Here is a 19338-nt window from a genome sequence, read left to right on the forward strand (position 1 = left end):
ATTAGTTCTTAACTCTAGATGAGAAGACTGTGGTTTCCAGCCTTGAAGCTAGGACATCAGAATAAATCTAGCCAGGTACTAAGGCAAAGATCTGCTGTCAGAAGATCACATCCTTTGGATATTAAATAGAAGGCTCACTCTGTGTGTGGGTGCCGATGGATATCAACGATTCTTCTAGTCGGTGTTTGGATAAGAGCAGCATGTTCTCTCTGCCGCTAATACTGTTTGCTCAACAGTCAGAAAAATGAAACAGAAAAGCTACTCTCATCTCAGAGTACAGCGAGACCTTGATCAGATGGGTAAATGGATTGAAGAGTGGCAGATGAAGCTAATTTAGGTAAATGAGAAGTGCTGCATTTTGGAAAGGCAAAGCAAGACAAGACTTATACACTTAATGGGAAGGTCCTGGGGACTGCTGCCAAACATAAGAACATAAGGACATAAGAACTAGGAGCAGGAGTAGACCATCTGGCCCCTCAAGCCTGCCCTGCCATTTAATAAGATCATGGCTGATCTTTGAGACTCAGCTCCACTTACCCTCCCACTCACCATAACCGTTAATTCCTTTATTGTTCAAAAATTTATCTAGCCTTGCCTTAAAAACATTCAGCGATGTAGCTTCAACCACTTCACTAGGCAGGGAATTCCACAGATTCACAACCCTTTGGGTGAAGACGTTCCTCCTGACTTCAGTCCTATATCTGCTTCCCTTTATTTTGAGGTGATGCCCTCTAGTCCTAGTTTCACCTGCTAGCGGAAACAACCTCCCTGCCTCCACCTTATCTATTCCCTTCATAATCTTATATGTTTCTATAAGAGCTCCCCTCATTCTTCTGAATTCCAATGAGTATAATCCGAGACTACTCAGTCTCTCCTCATAATCCAACCCTCTCAACTCTGGAATCAACCAAGTGAATCTCCTCTGCACTCCCTCCAGTACTAGTATATCTCTTGTCAAGTAAGGAGACCAAAACTGCACACAGTACTCCAGGTGTGGCCTCACCAGGACCCTATACAGCTGCAGAATAGCCTCCCTGTTTTTAAACTCCATCCCTCTAGCAATGGCAGACAAAATTCCATTTGTCTTTTTAATTATGTGCTGTACCTGCAATTCCACTTTCAGTGATTCATGCACAAGGACACCCAGTGAGCTGCAATTTTTTTACCATTTAAAACATAGTCCCTTTTGCTGTTATTCCTAGCAAAATGGATGACCTCACACTTATCAACATTGTACTCCATCTGCCAGACCTTTGCCCACTCACTTAGACTATCTATATCCCTCTGCAGACTTTCAGAGTCTTCCGCACACTTTGCCCTACCACTCACCTAAGTGTCATCTGCAAATTTTGATACACCACACTTAGTCCCCAACTGCAAATCACCAAAACACAAAGACCTTGGGGTGCAAGTTCATAGTTCCTTGCAAGCGGAGTCACAGTAGACAGGGCAGTGAAGTTTTGCACACTTGCCTTTTTTGGTCAGTGCTTTAAGTATAGGAGCTGTGGCTGTACAGGACACTGATTAGGCCCCTTTTGGAATACTACACCCAATTTTAGTCTCCTTGCTGCAGGAAAGATGTTGTGAAACTTGACAGGGTGCAGGGAAGATTTATGAGGATGTTGGAGGATTTGAGCTACAAGGAGAGGTTGAATAGGCTGGGGTTATTTTTTCTTTGAACTTTGGAGGCTGAGGGGTGACTTTTTAAAGGTTTATAAAATCATGAGGGGTATAGAGCAGCTGAATAGTTAAGGTCTGTCCTCCAGGATACGGGAGTCCAAAACCAGGGGGCATACGTTTGAGGTGAGGGGGGATAGATTGAAAAGAGACCTAAGGAGTAACTTTTAATGCAGAGGATGATACATGCATGGAATGAGCTACCAGAGGAAGTGGTGGAGGCTGGTACAATTAGAATATTTAAAAGCCATCTGGATGGGTATATAATTAGGGAAGGGAGAGGTATGGGCCAAATGCTGGCAAATGCTACTAGATTAATGTAGAACGTCTAGTTGGCATGGACAAGTTAGACCCAAGCTTGTTTCCATGCTGTACAATTCTATGGCTCAATGGCTATATGACCTGTGTGTGAATTCTTACTGTGCCTAAAATGGCAGCCACAAATATATACCCTTCCTTCTTTTAAGATGCTCCTTAAAACTTACTATTTGGCCAAGTCTTGACTCATTTGGTCTGATTTCTCTTACCAAAGCTCAGTGCCATTACTAATTGTTTGCAGCGGTGTGAAGCACCTCGGGATACGAAAGATGCTACATAGATGCAAATGTTATTGCTGTTAAAGTAGAGGTGGGGCTTGATGCCCATCTCGACAAAGTGTGCCATCATGTGATTAAGACTGCGGTAGTTATTTGATAGGATTCTGATGGGAGATCAGAACTTGTACAATGCAGAGTACGGCATTCAGTAGCCATACCATCATATACATCTCGTTAAAAAATGCCATTTGAGACAAATCTAGAAGTGCTGCCTGAGCTCTTATGGAAAACAGAAGAGTCCACAATAAAAGGTACAGTGTCCTGAGGCACATCTGAGTGCGGTGATTATAAAACATGTTATTTCTTGGCTTGTACCACCAGTACTGTTTTACTTCCAGAAACAAATTTATATCTTCTTGAGGTAAAAGGGATGCTGCTCTGTAACTTTTTACACAATAACAAATTTGAGACCAGCTGATATTGTGAAATTTGAAGATAGAGCATGACCAGAAAATGACCTAAACTAAAAATAAAAGTATGCCAAAACAAAGAGAAAGCTTTCACATTGAAAATACAAGAAAAAGGCTTGGGAAATCTGATAAAAGAGTTTGCACCTGAAATATCAATCAATTTTTCAGGTGCATGATAAACCAATGAGTGTTTATCATCTGTTCTGTTTGAATATACAGAAAATGCAAGGTTTTCTTTATGTCAATAAATTAAGGCATTCTTTGTTCTTACCCAGACACACACACACACACACACACACACACACACACTTTGAATACCAGGAAGATTAATTTTATTCTGCATTAGCAGCTAACTTGATGTTACAGCTCACAGTGTTTCCTAGAGACATGGCACTACACTTGAATTTTATTTGCTGCTGAATTACACAACAGATGAACACTGAAGTTGTGGAACTGAATCCTCTGGCATTTAGAAATATGAAATAAGTGAGGAATTGTCATGTAGATAATCCCAGTCTGCCTCAATAAATGCATCCCTCCTCCTCATCAAATAGTGACAGTGGTATAGTGGTGAGCTCGAAGCTCTGTGGCCATGTCCATTCCCATGACTCCATCGAGAAGGAGCATTTGATGTGCACTAGTACGCCTGAGACCTTCTGCACTTGAGGAATACTGCACAGGCCGGAGAGAATAATCTCCCCTCAGAATGACATTTTTATGTAAACGTTGATAAATAATTATTGAATATTTGATTTTTATTGCAGGGCCCCTTTAAAGCAGTGGTGCCCATTGATTTAACTTAATCTGATTTGGTTCAGCTTAATCTGATTTAATTTTTCTCAATTCATCTTCCATGTAGCTGACTGGGTTTGATTCCTGGCCATGCCATCTGTTGAATTCTGCTTTAGCTGTGGCTCAGTTGGGAGCAGACTTGTCTTTGATCGTGAAGAGCCACTCCAGGGCTTGACCACTGAAATCAAGGGTACTCAGGTACCATGGGAGTAATTCCATGTTGGAGGTGTCACCTTTCAAATCAAACTGAGGCCAAATCTTCCTGATCAGGTAGATGGAAAAGATCTTGTGCTGCTATTTTAAGGATTTATTTTACGTGAGAATTTGCTGAGCTCAAATGGTTTGACATGTTCCGGACATTACACCAGTGAATACATTTCAAAAGTACTTTGTTGACTGTGAAGCACATCCAGCGGTCATGGAAATGCTACTTGAATGTTCGACCTTTTTCCACCTGATAATGAAACAATCTCACTACATTGCCTAGGATTCTGAACTCTTGTTTTTCTCAGTACAGACACCTTAATAGAATTGAGAATAATAAATTAGCCACCTTTGGTAAGTTTTGGCTCTCCTTCAGGTGATGCGTCTTTCTACTTACTATTAAATGTAACAAAGTCTTCACAGAATCAAAAGGTTTTGATCCATTTGCTTTCACAGTCTGATCTAGATAACGATTCCTCTTCAGTTAATGCACTTCCATCTCTTATGTTTGGGATTTCATCAATTCATTGTGACCTTCATTCAATCCTTTCTTATCACAATTCAAATGTTCTAACACACCACTGGCTGGTATGCCCTGCCCGATGTAAACTTGATCCGAAAATCTTCTGCCCTTGAGCTAACGGTCCCCTCACGCTTATTTTGACTTACATTGCCTTCTGATCAAGCAAGTGTTGATTTTAAAGTGACTTGATTTGAAGGTGGCAGGAATGGTGACTTGTGCAGGGTGAAAGTATTGTGACTACAGTCTGGGCAGTCGCCATAATTTTTTTTTTCCTTTATTCATTCACCATTTGCAGGTATCGTTGGCTAGGCAGCATTTATTGCCTATTCCCAATTGCCCAGAGGGCTGTTTAGAGTCAACCACATTGCTGTGGGCCAAGAGTCACATGTCGGCCAGACCAGGTAAGGATGGCAGTTTCCTCCCCCAAAGGACACTAGTGAACCAGTTGGGTTTTTCCCCAACAATTGACAATGGATTCATGGTCATCATTGAATTCTTAATTCCAGACATTTATTGAATTCAAATTCCACCATCTGCCATGGCGGGATTCAAACCTGGGTCCCCAGAATGTGATCTGGGTCTCCTGACTAACAGTCCAGCGACAATACCACTAGGCCATAGCCTCTCCTTGATGGTGTGTGTGTGAGGTTGCCAACCAAATGTACATTAAGCCTGGTTTCTCTCCCCGCTGACATACAGTGGTTGGAGAGGTCAATGGCTCCCTCCACTTTTCCAATGTTCATTTATTGATTGATTTTGGTATTGTCACACTTACTGAGATACAGTGACAAGTATCAGAGATAATGGGAACTGCAGATGCTGGAGATTCCAAGAAAACAAAATGTGAGGCTGGATGAACACAGCAGGCCAAGCAGCATCTCAGGAGCACAAAAGCCGACGTTTCGGGCCTAGACCCTTCATCAGAGAGGGGGATGGGGGGAGGGAACTGGAATAAATAGGGAGAGAGGGGGAGGCGGACCGAAGATGGAGAGTAAAGAAGATAGGTGGAGAGGGTGTAGGTGGGGAGGTAGGGAGGGGATAGGTCAGTCCAGGGAAGACGGACAGGTCAAGGAGGTGGGATGAGGTTAGTAGGTAGCTGGGGGTGCGGCTTGGGGTGGGAGGACGGGATGGGTGAGAGGAAGAACCGGTTAGGGAGGCAGAGACAGGTTGGACTGGTTTTGGGATGCAGTGGGTGGGGGGGAAGAGCTGGGCTGGTTGTGTGGTGCAGTGGGGGGAGGGGATGAACTGGGCTGGTTTAGGGATGCAGTAGGGGAAGGGGAGATTTTGAAACTGGTGAAGTCCACATTGATACCATATGGCTGCAGGGTTCCCAGGCGGAATATGAGTTGCTGTTCCTGCAACCTTCGGGTGGCATCATTGTGGCAGTGCAGGAGGCCCATGATGGACATGTCATCAAGAGAATGGGAGGGGGAGTGGAAATGGTTTGCGACTGGGAGGTGCAGTTGTTTATTGCGAACTGAGCGGAGGTGTTCTGCAAAGCGGTCCCCAAGCCTCCGCTTGGTTTCCCCAATGTAGAGGAAGCCGCACCGGGTACAGTGGATGCAGTATACCACATTGGCAGATGTGCAGGTGAACCTCTGCTTAATGTGGAATGTCATCTTGGGGCCTGGGATGGGGGTGAGGGAGGAGGTGTGGGGACAAGTGTAGCATTTCCTGCGGTTGCAGGGGAAGGTGCCGGGTGTGGTGGGGTTGGAGGGCAGTGTGGAGCGAACAAGGGAGTCACGGAGAGAGTGGTCTCTCCGGAAAGCAGACAGGGGAGGGGATGGAAAAATGTCTTGGGTGGTGGGGTCGGATTGTAAATGGCGGAAGTGTCGGAGGATAATGCGTTGTATCCGAAGGTTGGTAGGGTGGTGTGTGAGAACGAGGGGGATCCTCTTGGGGCGGTTGTGGCGGGGGCGGGGTGTGAGGGATGTGTCGCGGGAAATGCGGGAGACGCGGTCAAGGGCGTTCTCGATCACCGTGGGGGGAAAGTTGCGGTCCTTAAAGAACTTGGACATCTGGGATGTGCGGGAGTGGAATGTCCCGCAGGCCCGACCAGGCCCCCTCCACCGACACTCTCATCCGCCTAGCTGAACTCGTCCTCACACTCAACAACTTCTCTTTTGACTCCTCCCACTTCCTACAGACTAAGGGGGTGGCCATGGGCACCCGCATGGGCCCCAGCTATGCCTGCCTCTTTGTAGGTTACGTGGAACAGTCCCTCTTCCGCACCTACACAGGCCCCAAACCCCACCTCTTCCTCCGGTACATTGATGACTGTATCGGCGCCGCCTCTTGCTCCCCAGAGGAGCTCGAACAGTTCATCCACTTCACCAACACCTTCCACCCCAACCTTCAGTTCACCTGGGCCATCTCCAGCACATCCCTCACCTTCCTGGACCTCTCAGTCTCCATCTCAGGCAACCAGCTTGTAACTGATGTCCATTTCAAGCCCACCGACTCCCACAGCTACCTAGAATACACCTCCTCCCACCCAACCTCCTGCAAAAATTCCATCCCCTATTCCCAATTCCTCCGCCTCCGCCGCATCTGCTCCCACGATAAGACATTCCACTCCCGCACATCCCAGATGTCCAAGTTCTTTAAGGACCGCAACTTTCCCCCCACGGTGATCGAGAACGCCCTTGACCGCGTCTCCCGCATTTCCCGCGACACATCCCTCACACCCCGCCCCCGCCACAACCACCCCAAGAGGATCCCCCTCGTTCTCACACACCACCCTACCAACCTTCGGATACAACGCATTATCCTCCGACACTTCCGCCATTTACAATCCGACCCCACCACCCAAGACATTTTTCCATCCCCACCCCTGTCTGCTTTCCGGAGAGACCACTCTCTCCGTGACTCCCTTGTTCGCTCCACACTGCCCTCCAACCCCACCACACCCGGCACCTTCCCCTGCAACCGCAGGAAATGCTACACTTGTCCCCACACCTCCTCCCTCACCCCCATCTCAGGCCCCAAGATGACATTCCACATTAAGCAGAGGTTCACCTGCACATCTGCCAATGTGGTATACTGCATCCACTGTACCCGGTGCGGCTTCCTCTACATTGGGGAAACCAAGCGGAGGCTTAGGGACCGCTTTGCAGAACACCTCCGCTCAGTTCGCAACAAACAACTGCACCTCCCAGTCGCAAACCATTTCCACTCCCCCTCCCATTCTCTTGATGACATGTCCATCATGGGCCTCCTGCACTGCCACAATGATGCCACCCGAAGGTTGCAGGAACAGCAACTCATATTCCGCCTGGGAACCCTGCAGCCATATGGTATCAATGTGGACTTCACCAGTTTCAAGATCTCCCCTTCCCCTACTGCATCCCTAAACCAGCCCAGTTCATCCCCTCCCCCCACTGCATCACACAACCAGCCCAGCTCTTCCCCCCCACCCACTGCATCCCAAAACCAGTCCAACCTGTCTCTGCCTCCCTAACCGGTTCTTCCTCTCACCCATCCCGTCCTCCCACCCCAAGCCGCACCCCCAGCTACCTACTAACCTCATCCCACCTCCTTGACCTGTCCGTCTTCCCTGGACTGACCTATCCCCTCCCTACCTCCCCACCTACACCCTCTCCACCTATCTTCTTTACTCTCCATCTTCGGTCCGCCTCCCCCTCTCTCCCTATTTATTCCAGTTCCCTCCCCCCATCCCCCTCTCTGATGAAGGGTCTAGGCCCGAAACGTCAGCTTTTGTGCTCCTGGGATGCTGCTTGGCCTGCTGTGTTCATCCAGCTTCACATTTTGTTATCTTACAGTGACAAGTGTTGTTTTGCATGCTATACAGACAGATTGTACCATACAAAGTGCCTCAGGGTAGCAGAACAGAGTGTAGATACAGTGTTACAGCCACAGTGAAGGTGCAGAGAAAGAAAGATCAGAATTAACATTTTAGAGGTCCTTTCAAAAATCTGATGACGGGAGGGAAGAAACTGTTCATGAATCTATTCATATGTGTATTCAAACTCTTACAGCTTCGACCTGATTGAAGATGGTGGAAGAGAGTATAACCAGGGTCAGAGCGGTCTTTGATTATGTTGGTTGCTGTCCTGAGGCAGGGGGGAATATAGTTAGACTCAATGGATGGTTTTTGTGATGGGCTGGGCTCTGTTCACAACTCTCTGCAGATTCTTGCAGCCTTGGGCAGAGCAGCTGCCATACTTTGGATGCTTTTAGAAACAGTCTTAGCCTTCTGACCAAGTCACAAGGCTGCACATTCAAGTCCCACTCTGGGACAGAATTGCAAGTATTAAGGCTGACACCGCAGTGCAGTACTCGAAGTGTACTGAGCTATCAGAGGTGTTATCTTTCAGACAGAATATTGAGCTAATGTCATCTATCCCTTCAATTGGCTGCACAATGACTCCATGGCACTCTTCATAGGAAATTTCTTAGAAGTATCCCTCAAACAAAAAGGGATAAAATAAAAACAGAAGACAGAGAGATGTATATGATTGAAGCACATAAGACAATAGACAATAGGTGCAGGGGTAGGCCATTCGGCCCTTCGAGCCAGCACCACCATTCTTTATGATCATGGTTGATCATCCACAATCAGTATCCTTTTCCTGCCTTATCCCCATAACCCTTGATTCCATTATCTTTAAGAGATCTATCTATCTCTTTCTTGAAAGTATCCAGAGAGTTGGCCTCCACAGCCTTCTGGGGCAGAGCATTCCATATATCCACCACTCTCTGGGTGAAGAAGTTTCTCCTCAACTCTGTTCTAAATGGCCTACCTCTTATTTTTAAACTGTGTCCTCTGGCTCTGGACTCCCCCATCAACGGAAACATACTTCCTGCCTCCAGATTGTCCAACCCCTTAATAATTTTATACGTTTCAATCAGATCCCCTCTCATCCTCCTAAACTCAAGTGTATACAAGCCCAGTCACTCCAATCTTTCAACATATGATAGTCCCGCCATTCCAGGAATTGACCCCGTGAACCTACGCTGCACTCCCTCAATAGCCAGAACGTCCTTCCTCAAATTTGGAGACCAAAACTGCACACAATACTCTAGGTGCGGTCTTACCAGGGCCCTGTACAGCTGCAGAAGGACCTCTTTGCTCCTATACTCAATTCCTCTTGTTATGAAGGCCAACATGCCATTAGCTTTCTTCACTGCCTGCTGTACCTGCATGCTTGCTTTCATTGACTGATGTACAAGAACACCCAGATCTCGTTGGACTTCCCCTTTACCTAACTTGATTCCATTTAGATAGTAATCTGCCTTCCTGTTCTTGCCACCAAAGTGGATAACCACACATTTATCCACATTAAACTGCATCTGCCGTGCATCTGTCACCTCACCTAGCCTGCCCAAGTCACCCTGTATTCTCATAACATCCTCCTCACATTTCACCCTGCAACCCAGCTTTGTGTCATCAGCAAATTTGCTAATATTACTTTTAATGCCTTCCTGTATATCATTAATGTATATTGTAAATAGCTGCGGTCCCAGCACCGAACCTTGTGGAACACCACTGGTCACTGCCTGCCATTCTGAAAGGGACCCGTTTATCACTACTCTTTGCTTCCTGTCAGCCAGCCAATTTTCAATCCAAGCCAGTATTTTGCCCCCAATACCATGTGCCCTAATTTTGCTCACTAATCTCCTATGTGGGACTTTATCAAAGGCTTTCTGAAAGTCCAGGTATACTACATCCACTGGCTCTCCCTTGTCCATCTTCATAGTTACATCCTCAAAAAATTCCAGAAGATTTGTCAAACACAATTTCCCCTTTGTAAATCCATGCTGACTCTGACCTATCCTGTTACTGCTATCCAAATGATTCGTAACTTCATCTTTTATAATTGACTCCAGCATCTTTCCCACCACTGATGTCAGGCTAACCGGTCTATAATTTCCTGTTTACGCTCTCCTTCCTTTCTTGAAAAGTGGGACAACGTTAGCCACCCTCCAATCCGCAGGAACTGATCCTGAATCTGTAGAACATTGTGCCTTCGTACCTCATTTTTTCTCCCCGCGTATTGCCTTTTCAGTTATCCTCTGTTACTCTTTGAAACTTTCCCAGTCCTCCGGCTTCCCGCTCATCTTTGCTATGTTATACTTCTTCTTTTTTATCTTTATACAGTCCTCAACTTCCGTCGTCAGCCACGGCTGCCCGTTGCCTTCCCTTAGGATCTTTCTTCCTCTTTGGAATGAAAATAAGATCCTGAAGGTCTTGACAAGGTGGACTTGGAAAGGATGTTTCCTTTTGTGGGTGAGTCCAGATTAGGAGTCCAGAATAGGGTCAAAGAGCAAAAAAACAATACAGCACAGGAACGGGCCCTTCGGCCCTCCAAGCCTGAGCCGACGTATTTGGTCGTTCCATAGTAAAACGGTCTTCACTTACAGGATCTGTATCCCTCTATTCCCTTCCTATTTATATATTCATTCAGGAGTTTAGTGAAAGCTGCTATCATGTCTGCTTCCACCACCTCCTCTGGCAATGTGTTCCAGACACTCACTGCCCTTTGTGTGAACAACGTGTCTCACACATCTCTTTTAAACATCCTCCCTCGTACCTTGAACCTGTGTCCCCCAGTAATTGACCCCTCCAGCCTGGGAAAAAAAAACCTCATACTTTCCACTCTATCTGTGCCATTCACAAACTTATAAGCTTCTATTTGGTCACCCCTCAATCTCCTGCATCCCAGTGAAAACAAACACAGTCCCTCCAAGAGATAATAAGAACTGTTGATGTTGCAGTTAGAGATAACACAGCATGGAGCTGGAGGAACACAGCAGACCAGGTAGCATTAGAGGAGCAGGAAGAAGGGTCTGAAGAAGGGTCCTGACCCGAAACATCAACTTTCCTGCTCCTCTGATGCTGCCTGGCCTGCTGTGTTCCTCCAGCTCTGCACTGTGTTGTCTCTTATCACAGTCTCCCCAACTTTCTTCGTAGCTAAAAGCCCCCATACCAGGGCAACATCCTGGTAAGTCTTTTCTATATCCTCTCCAAAGCATCCACTTCCTTATGGTAATGTGGCAACCAGAACTTATGCAATATTCCAAGTGTGACCTAACTAAAGTTCTATAAAACGGTAGCACTACTTGTCTGTCCTTATACTCAATGCTTCTTCCAATGAAGGCAAGCAAGCCATAAGCATTTTTACTGTCTTACTTACCTGCACTGTCACCTTCAGTGATCTGTGGACCTGCTCACACAGGTCCCTCTGTGTATCAATACTCCTATGGATTCTACCATTTACTATATAATTTCCATTTGTAATTGACCTTCCAAAATGCATCATGTCACATTTGCCTGGATTAAAACTCCATCTGCCATTTTTATGCCCTTGCTTCTTACTGACTTACATCCTGCAGTGTCCTCTGACAGTCTTCCTCATAATCTGCAACTCCACCAATCTTTGTTTCGTCTGCAAACTTACTAATTAGACCAGCTATGTTTTTCTCCAAATTATTTATGTAGACCACAAAGAGCAGAGATCCCAGCACCAATCCCTGTCCAATGCCACTGGTCACAACCCTCCATTCTGAAAAACATCCTTCCACCAGTACCCTCTGTCTCCTATAAATAAGACGGTTCTGTGTCCATCTTGCCAGCTCAGCCCGATACCATGCAACTTCACCTTTTGTACCAGTATGCCATGAGGAACCTTGTCAAAGGCTTTACTGAAGTTCATCAACAACATCAACCGCTTTTCCCTCATCAATCATCTTCGTCACCTCCTCGAAAAACTCAAGCAAGTTAGTGAGGCATGACCTCCCCCACACAAAACCATGCCGTCTATGGCTAGTAAGTCCCTTTGCTTCTAAATGCATTTAAATCTTGTCCCTGAGAATCTTTTCCAAAAATTTCTCTACTACTGATGTGAGACTCACAGGTTTGTAATTTTCAGGATTATCTCTGTACCCTTCTTAAACAATGGGAAAACATTGGCTATTCTCCAGTCCTCTGGGACCTCATCTGTGGACAAGGGGATACAAAGATGTTTATCAATTTGTTCTCTTGTCTTCCTATACTGGGATAGATGCCATCAGAACCCAGGGACTTATCTACTGTAATGTTCTTTAAGATGCATAACACCACTTCCTTTTTAATAGCAACTAGGCTGAGAAATTTGACATTCCATTCCCTGAGATCATCCTCCACCAATTCCTTCTCTTTGGTGAATACTGACACAAAGTGATCATTTAGGGCCTCGCTTATATCTTCTGGTTTGACACACAGATTCCCTCCTTTGTCCTTGAGTGGGCCAGCCCTTTCCCTGGGTACCCTCTTGCTTTTTCTATATGTATAAGAAGCCTTGGAATTCTCTTTAATCCTGTTTGCTAATGATTTCTCATGATCCCTTTTAGCCCTTCAGATTCCTTGTTTAAGTTCTTTCCTACTTTCCTTATATACTTCGAGGGCCTCATCAGTTCCCAACCTCCGAGACCTTATGTATGTTTCTTTTCTCTTTTTGACTAAGGCATAACATTCCTGGTCATCCACGGGTCACATACATTGCCATACATATCCTTCATCCCGACAGGAACGTGCCGCTCCTGACCTTTCATCTACTGCCCTTTGAAATACTTCCACATGTCCGATGTAGAGTTAGCCTCTATCTATTTAAGTCAGAGATGAGGAGAAACATTTTCTCTGAGTAGCTTGCGTGGGCACGGTGGCTCAGTGGTTAGTGCTCCTGCCTCACAGAAACCAGGGTTCGAATTCTGCCCTCAGGCGACTATCTGTGTGGAGTTTGCACATTCTCCCCGTGTCTGCATGGGTTTCCTCGGGGTGCTGTGGTTTTCTCCCAAGATGTGCAGGCTAGGTGGATTGGCCATGCTAAATTGCCCGTAGTGTTCGGGGATGGGGTCTGGGTGGGATGCTCTGAGGGTTGGTGTGGGCTTGTTGGGCTGAACGGCTTGTTTCCACACTGTAGGGATTCTATGAAGATTGTATGACTTTGCAACTCTGCACCCGAAGGTGGGGTCATTGTATATTTTTTTAAGGTAGAGACAGATTCTTCTGAGGTGTGGGGTTGGGGAAGGGAAGGCTACAGGTTATCAGGGTGCATGGAAATGTGGAAGCCAAAACCCAAATAGATCATCCAAGATATTACAGAATGGCAGAGCAGACTGGAAATGTCAAATGGACTGCTTCTGCTTCCAGCTCATATGCTCGTACACTGGTGAGTTATCATCATGGCTGCCTACAAAATAACCTGTTGTGTACCGCAGCCACCACATCTCCCTTTGAAAGGGCTGCACTTCAAACGTAGCCAAAATTGACTGTGAAGCATTTTTCTGCACGATTAGGTGTAGCAAAATAAACATATAAGTTCTTTGCTTTTTGCATGGTAATAATGTTGGCATGCAGAGCTCCTCTTTGGAGAAAGAGGGGTCAGAATAATGAGATCATGATGTTGTGAGCAAAGTGGGATTCTGATGCCACGTTCTGAGGAGACCTGTCACTGCCTCACAGACAGTGCTACAAGCTGAGTTCAGTTCGCCAACCCAAGCAGTTATTTATAACTGCTTTGATACTGGTTTGATGCATTACAGCTTATTTGTTTCTGGAGAAAACTAGACTTTTTGCCATTCAAGAATACCGACCCAGCTTATAAACAATCCTGGAAGTTGTCAGCTTCTGTGACTGTAGCTGTACACTGCAACTGTGGCAATGAAAGGGATTGGTGCTCATGATCGCATATCTGACTTTGTTTTAGTTTGCAATCTATGCAGAGATGTTTGTTTCCTCAGTTATTTCATGGGATGTGTGTGACACCTACAAGGCTAGAATTTGTTTTCATCCCTAATTGCCTCTGAACTGCAAGGTTTACTGGGCCATTTCAGAGGGCAGTGGAGAATCAATCACTTTGGTATTGATCTGAACACACAGGGAGCCAGGCCAGACAAGGCCAGAAATCACATGACACCAGGTTATAGTCCAACGGGTTTTATTTCAAAACACAAGCTTTTGGAGCCTCAGTCCTTCTTCAGGTGTTAGTGAGAGAACTGGCATCAGTCACAGAATTTATCAGTAAAAGACCAAAGGGTTACACCACTGATCAGGATATATTAGACAAACCTAAGATGCTGTTAAATCTTCAATCAGTTCGAAGGTTTTAATTGATTAATATGTGTATGTAAAACCCCAAATTCCTTACAAGTCACTATCCTGAGAGAAAACACACTAACCTCTGTGTGAAAAAGTTGCCCCTTAGGTCTATTTTAAATCTTTTCCCTTTCACCTTAAACTTATGGCCCTCTCGTTTTGGACTCCCCTATCCAGGAAACATTGGCTATTCACCCTATCCATGCCCCTCATGATTTTTATTAACCTTCGCCTCTGATATTCCAGGGAAAATAACCCCAGTCCATTCACTCTCTCCGTATAGCTCAAACCTTCAAACCCTGGCAACGTCCTTGTAAATCTTTTCTGAACCCTTTAAAATTTCACAACATACTTCCTACAGCAGGGAGGCCAGAATTGAATGAAGTGTTCCAAATGTGGCCTAACCAATGTTCTGTACAGCCGCAACAAATTTACTGTTGCCACTCTGGATACTTGGATTGAGGCTTCACCAAAAAGCAATGCAGTAGTGAGCTGACAGCCTGTTATTTTGGGTGGTCATTGAGAGATAAATATTGTTCAGGGCAATTTCTTTGTCAAAATAGCCTTCTGGAATCTTCTATGTCTATTTGTCCCAGGAGATTGTTTGGGTTCTGGCTTAGTGACATCTTTAACACAATGGTTTGAGTTTGCACATGGGTTCTGGGATCCTAATGTTGGGAAGAAGAAGGGGTCTTGAGCCCATGCTTGCTGGGAGGCAGACTAGCAGAGCTTTATTTCATGAAGGTGACCTCCGAAATTGACCAGGCCTGTGCTCGCCTAGTCACAGGGACAACCATTCGAGAAACTGTGTTGACCCAGTGGGAGCGGTGATGGCTGCTGCAGTGGGTCAGAGATTTCGAGGCTGGCTCAAAATGGTGGCGCTGTAGGATTTCTTAAAGTATTGAAACACTCCAGAGGGAGGAGAGACCATAGGTCAGAGAGAAAACTCCAAACATTAGACCATGGGACCATGGAAGATGTTTCTTCTGCTTGTAATACCAACAACTTGCGGGACGAAGACCATCTCCACTAAGCCAATAGCCTGTGCCCCTCAGCTTTGGGCTAGTTGCCTTTGCCAACAAAGCTGGAAGTTTACCCTACATTGAGGCTTTAATTATAGATACTATCCCCTCTCTCCTTCAGGCAAGCAGCATTCCTACCTATACTGGACGTCTATCCCAGATGGCAGGAATGCATCAGGGGTCCATCTTCTACTAAATGGTTACCACTGCTGCTTCTCAGCACCAGGGGCATGGTGTCAATTCCAGCCTCAAATGACAATCCATGTGGAATTTCTACATTCTCCCTGTGTCTGCGTGGGTTTCCTCTGGGTGCTCTGGTTTCCTCCCATAATCGAAAGATGTGCAGGATAGGTGGATTGGCCATGCTAAATTGCCCAAAGTGTCCAGGGATGTGCAAGCGAGGTGGATTAGTTATGGGATATGCAATGCTAAAAGGATAGGGTGGGGATTTCCGGTCCGGGTGAAATGCTGTACGGAGGGTCAGTGTGAACTCGATGGGCCGAGTAGCCTGCTTCCACACTGCAGGGATTCTATGCCTCTGTTGTAACAACTACCAAATCTGCTACCACAAGGCCAATGGGCGAAAGGTTCCATCCAGCACACTCTCACAGCAGCACTTGGACATCAGTCTGGCGGGCTCTGGTTTAGTGCTGGAGTGGGACTAGAATCTGCAACCAATGCTCCCAGAGGTCAATGTTCCATCCACTGAGCCATGGCTGACACATATGCCCTTGCTGTGATCTTTAGGTATTTGTTTCAGGGAGGAATGGCATGGTGTGGATATCTTGAATGTCACTCATTTTTTAGTAGATATTAGCATGGAATTGTTAATATCCAGCTAATAGTGCTGCACTTCAGGAATTGAGAACGTTTGCATAATTCTTTCATTATTTAAGCAAATGCTGCATGGCCATTGTCATATTTGAAATGAGTTAGAAACTGCCAGATGCCCCTCCCAAGCTTATAACACTTGCCGTGCCATCTCTCATTACTCACACATATATCCCTAAATATTATTTTGTCAAGGAAATCTAATTTGAATGAATCAATCCTAATTACTTCCACCATCTCGGTTCTGAATTTTTTTTTGATTTGTCCAATTAAGCCTTGATTCTATAGCTTCATTTTGATTTGCCTTTCCTCTTCTGCATCAAATGCAGACCAGTGATGAGCTTTCACTGTTCTAGGTTATGTTGAAGCAACTTAACAAGCTCAGTATCATAAGGTCCCTTTGGAATCCTAAAGAAAAATCATCACATCACCCTTCAACCTTATCTTTTCCAGTGAGATATGCTCAGTCCCACTGATATATAATTGCTCCTGATAATTCAATATAATTGCACATCATAATTTCACTCCACCCTTACAACCATTCCGATTGCTCTGTGCTGTATCTACAAAATCGTGAGGGGTATAGACAAGGTGGATAGCAAGAAGCTTTTTCCCAGAGTGGGGGACTCAATTACTAGGGCTTGTGAGTTCAAAGTGAGAGGAGGAAAGTTTAAGAGAGATATGCGAGGAAAGTTCTTTACACAGACGGTGATGGGTGCCTGGAACGCGTTGCCAGCGGAGGTGGTAGACGCAGACACGACAGTGTCTTTTAAGATGTATCTGGTCAGGTACATGAATGGGCAGGGAGCAAAGGGGTACAGACCCTTAGAAAATAGGTAACAAAGTGTGGGGCTGGATGAATACAGCGGGCCAAGCAGCATCTTAGGAGCTGCTTGGCCTGCTGTGTTCATCCAGCCCCACGCTTTGTTATCTTGGATTCTCCAGCATCTGCAGTTCCCATTATCTTAGAAAATAGGTGACAGGTTTAGACAGAGGATCTGGATCAGCGCAGGCTTGGAGGGCCAAAGGGCCTGTTCCTGTGCTGTAGGTTTCTTTGTTCTTTCTCAGAGCTGCAATGGCACCCAGAATTGTACACTATATCCTAAGTGTGTTTATACTGAGGAATTGTAAACTTTTGGGAATGATTCAATATTTGAGCTTAATTTTGACCGTTAGGTACATTTTGAAAATCTGTCATACATTAGTCATTGCCTCGTGCATACTTCTGATGGAGAGTCATAGTGTCATATAGCATGGAAACAGACCCTTTGGTCCGACTCGTCCATGCCGACCAGATATTCTACACTAATCTCGTCCCATTTGCCAGCATTTGGCCCATATCCTTCTGAAACCTTCCTCTTCATATTTCCTTCCAGATGCTTTATAAATGTTGTAATTGTACTAACTCTCATCTTAAACCTATGTCCTCTAGTTTTGTACTCCCCTGTTCTGGGGAAAAGACCGTGACTATTCACTCTATCCATGCCCCTCATGATTTTATAAACCTCTATAAGGTCACCCCTCAGCCTCCGATGCTGCAGGAAAAATAGCCCCAGCCTATTCAACCTCTCCCTATAGCTCAAACCCTCCAACCATGGCGACATCCTTGTAAATCTTTTCTGCAACTTTTCAAGTTGCACAACATTTTTCCTATATCTGGGAGACCAGAATTGAATCTTCAATGCACTGTCAAATCAAGACTGCCACATTTTCATTGTGTTTAAGCACTATTCTTTCCTTTGAAATTTTGTTATCCGCGTGAAACCTCCTTCAACAGGCACCATGCAAGCCCATGACCTCTGATATCCAGAAACACAACAACAAGGGCAGCAGATACATGGGAACACTGCTGCCTGCAAGTTCCCCTCTAAGGCGCACACCATCCTCACTTGGAAATATATTACCATTCCTTCACTGTTGCTGGGGCAAAAGTCTGGAACTCCCTCCTTAACAGCATAGTCAAGTTGCCTACACCACTTTGGCAGTTCGAAAATGTAGCTCACCACCATTATCTTCAGAATGAGTAGGGGTCGTCAATTAGTTCTGCCCTCACCAGTAATGCCCACATCCCATGAACGAACTGAAACAAATACTTTTCAATTACTCATATTTAATTTTACCTGCTACCTACATGTTCAATTCGTCATATACTTTACACCCTTCTGAAGAATGGTCAGTTGACTCTGTCAGCCTTAACTCAGTTTCTTCTTCACGGATGCTGCTGGAGCTGCTGTGCTTCTCTAGCAATTTCTGTTTTTGACTCAGACTTTCTGCATCTGCAGCTTTTTGGTTTTACTACAAGTTGCTATTGGCCTCCCCATCCCACGATTGGTAGCTTCCCCAATTTAACTTTCTGCAACCAGGATATTAGCTGTTTTAGAAGCAAGCTGCCTTTCAGGTGTTTATTTCAGAGTGTGATTTCCTTACAAGGGCTTTCAGAATTAGCTCTGTTCAGCTATTTCAATTATCAGCAAGAGATTTATTGTATATGTTAATGACGAGTTGGGTACCAGGATAGTGAGCATACTCTTGAACAAAATGAACTAAGTGAATGAGCAGCATGTGACAGAGAGTAAAGGGATTGGAAGTTTCTGCTGGTACAATAATTCAAATAGAAATGACGTTATTTACCACAATGTCCTCAGGTAATATCTTTTCAACTCATGCAATAACAGTGAAACTATCCCACCGCACACATTTCGAACAGATTGCCTTGGCCCTCTGCTCCTCGATTTATACAATATGTTTCTTCCAATGCCCCATTTCTGTTTTGAAGTTATTACTAATTTCTCTGGAAGGTGCAGGTTGTGTTTCAAACTGGCAAAGTATAAATAAATCTTCTGTGGACTCACACTTGCCCCACAGCACTAGTTCTCACTGACTGAACGATACAGCTGCATGAGACGATTCACAAAGAAGTCAGAGATATTGGTCACGACAATTTTACACACGTCACCTAAGGAGTGTTTAAATAGGGGAGGATGCAGATGAGTTCTGCCGTCATTTCAGTGTGAATCAGAAGCCCCATCATAAAGTGCATTGACAATGCAATTAACCACTTTAAGTCACATCTCCAACATTCATCCCTGAGTAATAAAAAACACAGATAATTGAAAGCACCCCCAATTTTGGGCTTGTACATATTTATAGATTCATTGATCCATACAGCATAGAAAAGGTCAACGGA

General features: G+C 45.2%; 1 long non-coding RNA gene across 1 annotated transcript in view; it reads left to right on the forward strand.

Annotated features, from left to right (window-relative positions):
• The first annotated feature begins 3560 nt into the window (after nt 1-3560).
• LOC132210208 (uncharacterized) overlaps nt 3561-19338 on the forward strand; it is a 68204-nt gene continuing 52426 nt past the window's right edge. The window contains exons 1-2 of the long non-coding RNA XR_009446444.1: nt 3561-3745; nt 4498-4603. This is a non-coding gene — a long non-coding RNA (uncharacterized LOC132210208). The remainder of the gene's footprint in view (nt 3746-4497; nt 4604-19338) is intronic.

The sequence above is a fragment of the Stegostoma tigrinum genome, chromosome 11, assembly GCF_030684315.1.
Source record: "Stegostoma tigrinum isolate sSteTig4 chromosome 11, sSteTig4.hap1, whole genome shotgun sequence".
Lineage (NCBI taxonomy): Eukaryota > Metazoa > Chordata > Chondrichthyes > Orectolobiformes > Stegostomatidae > Stegostoma > Stegostoma tigrinum.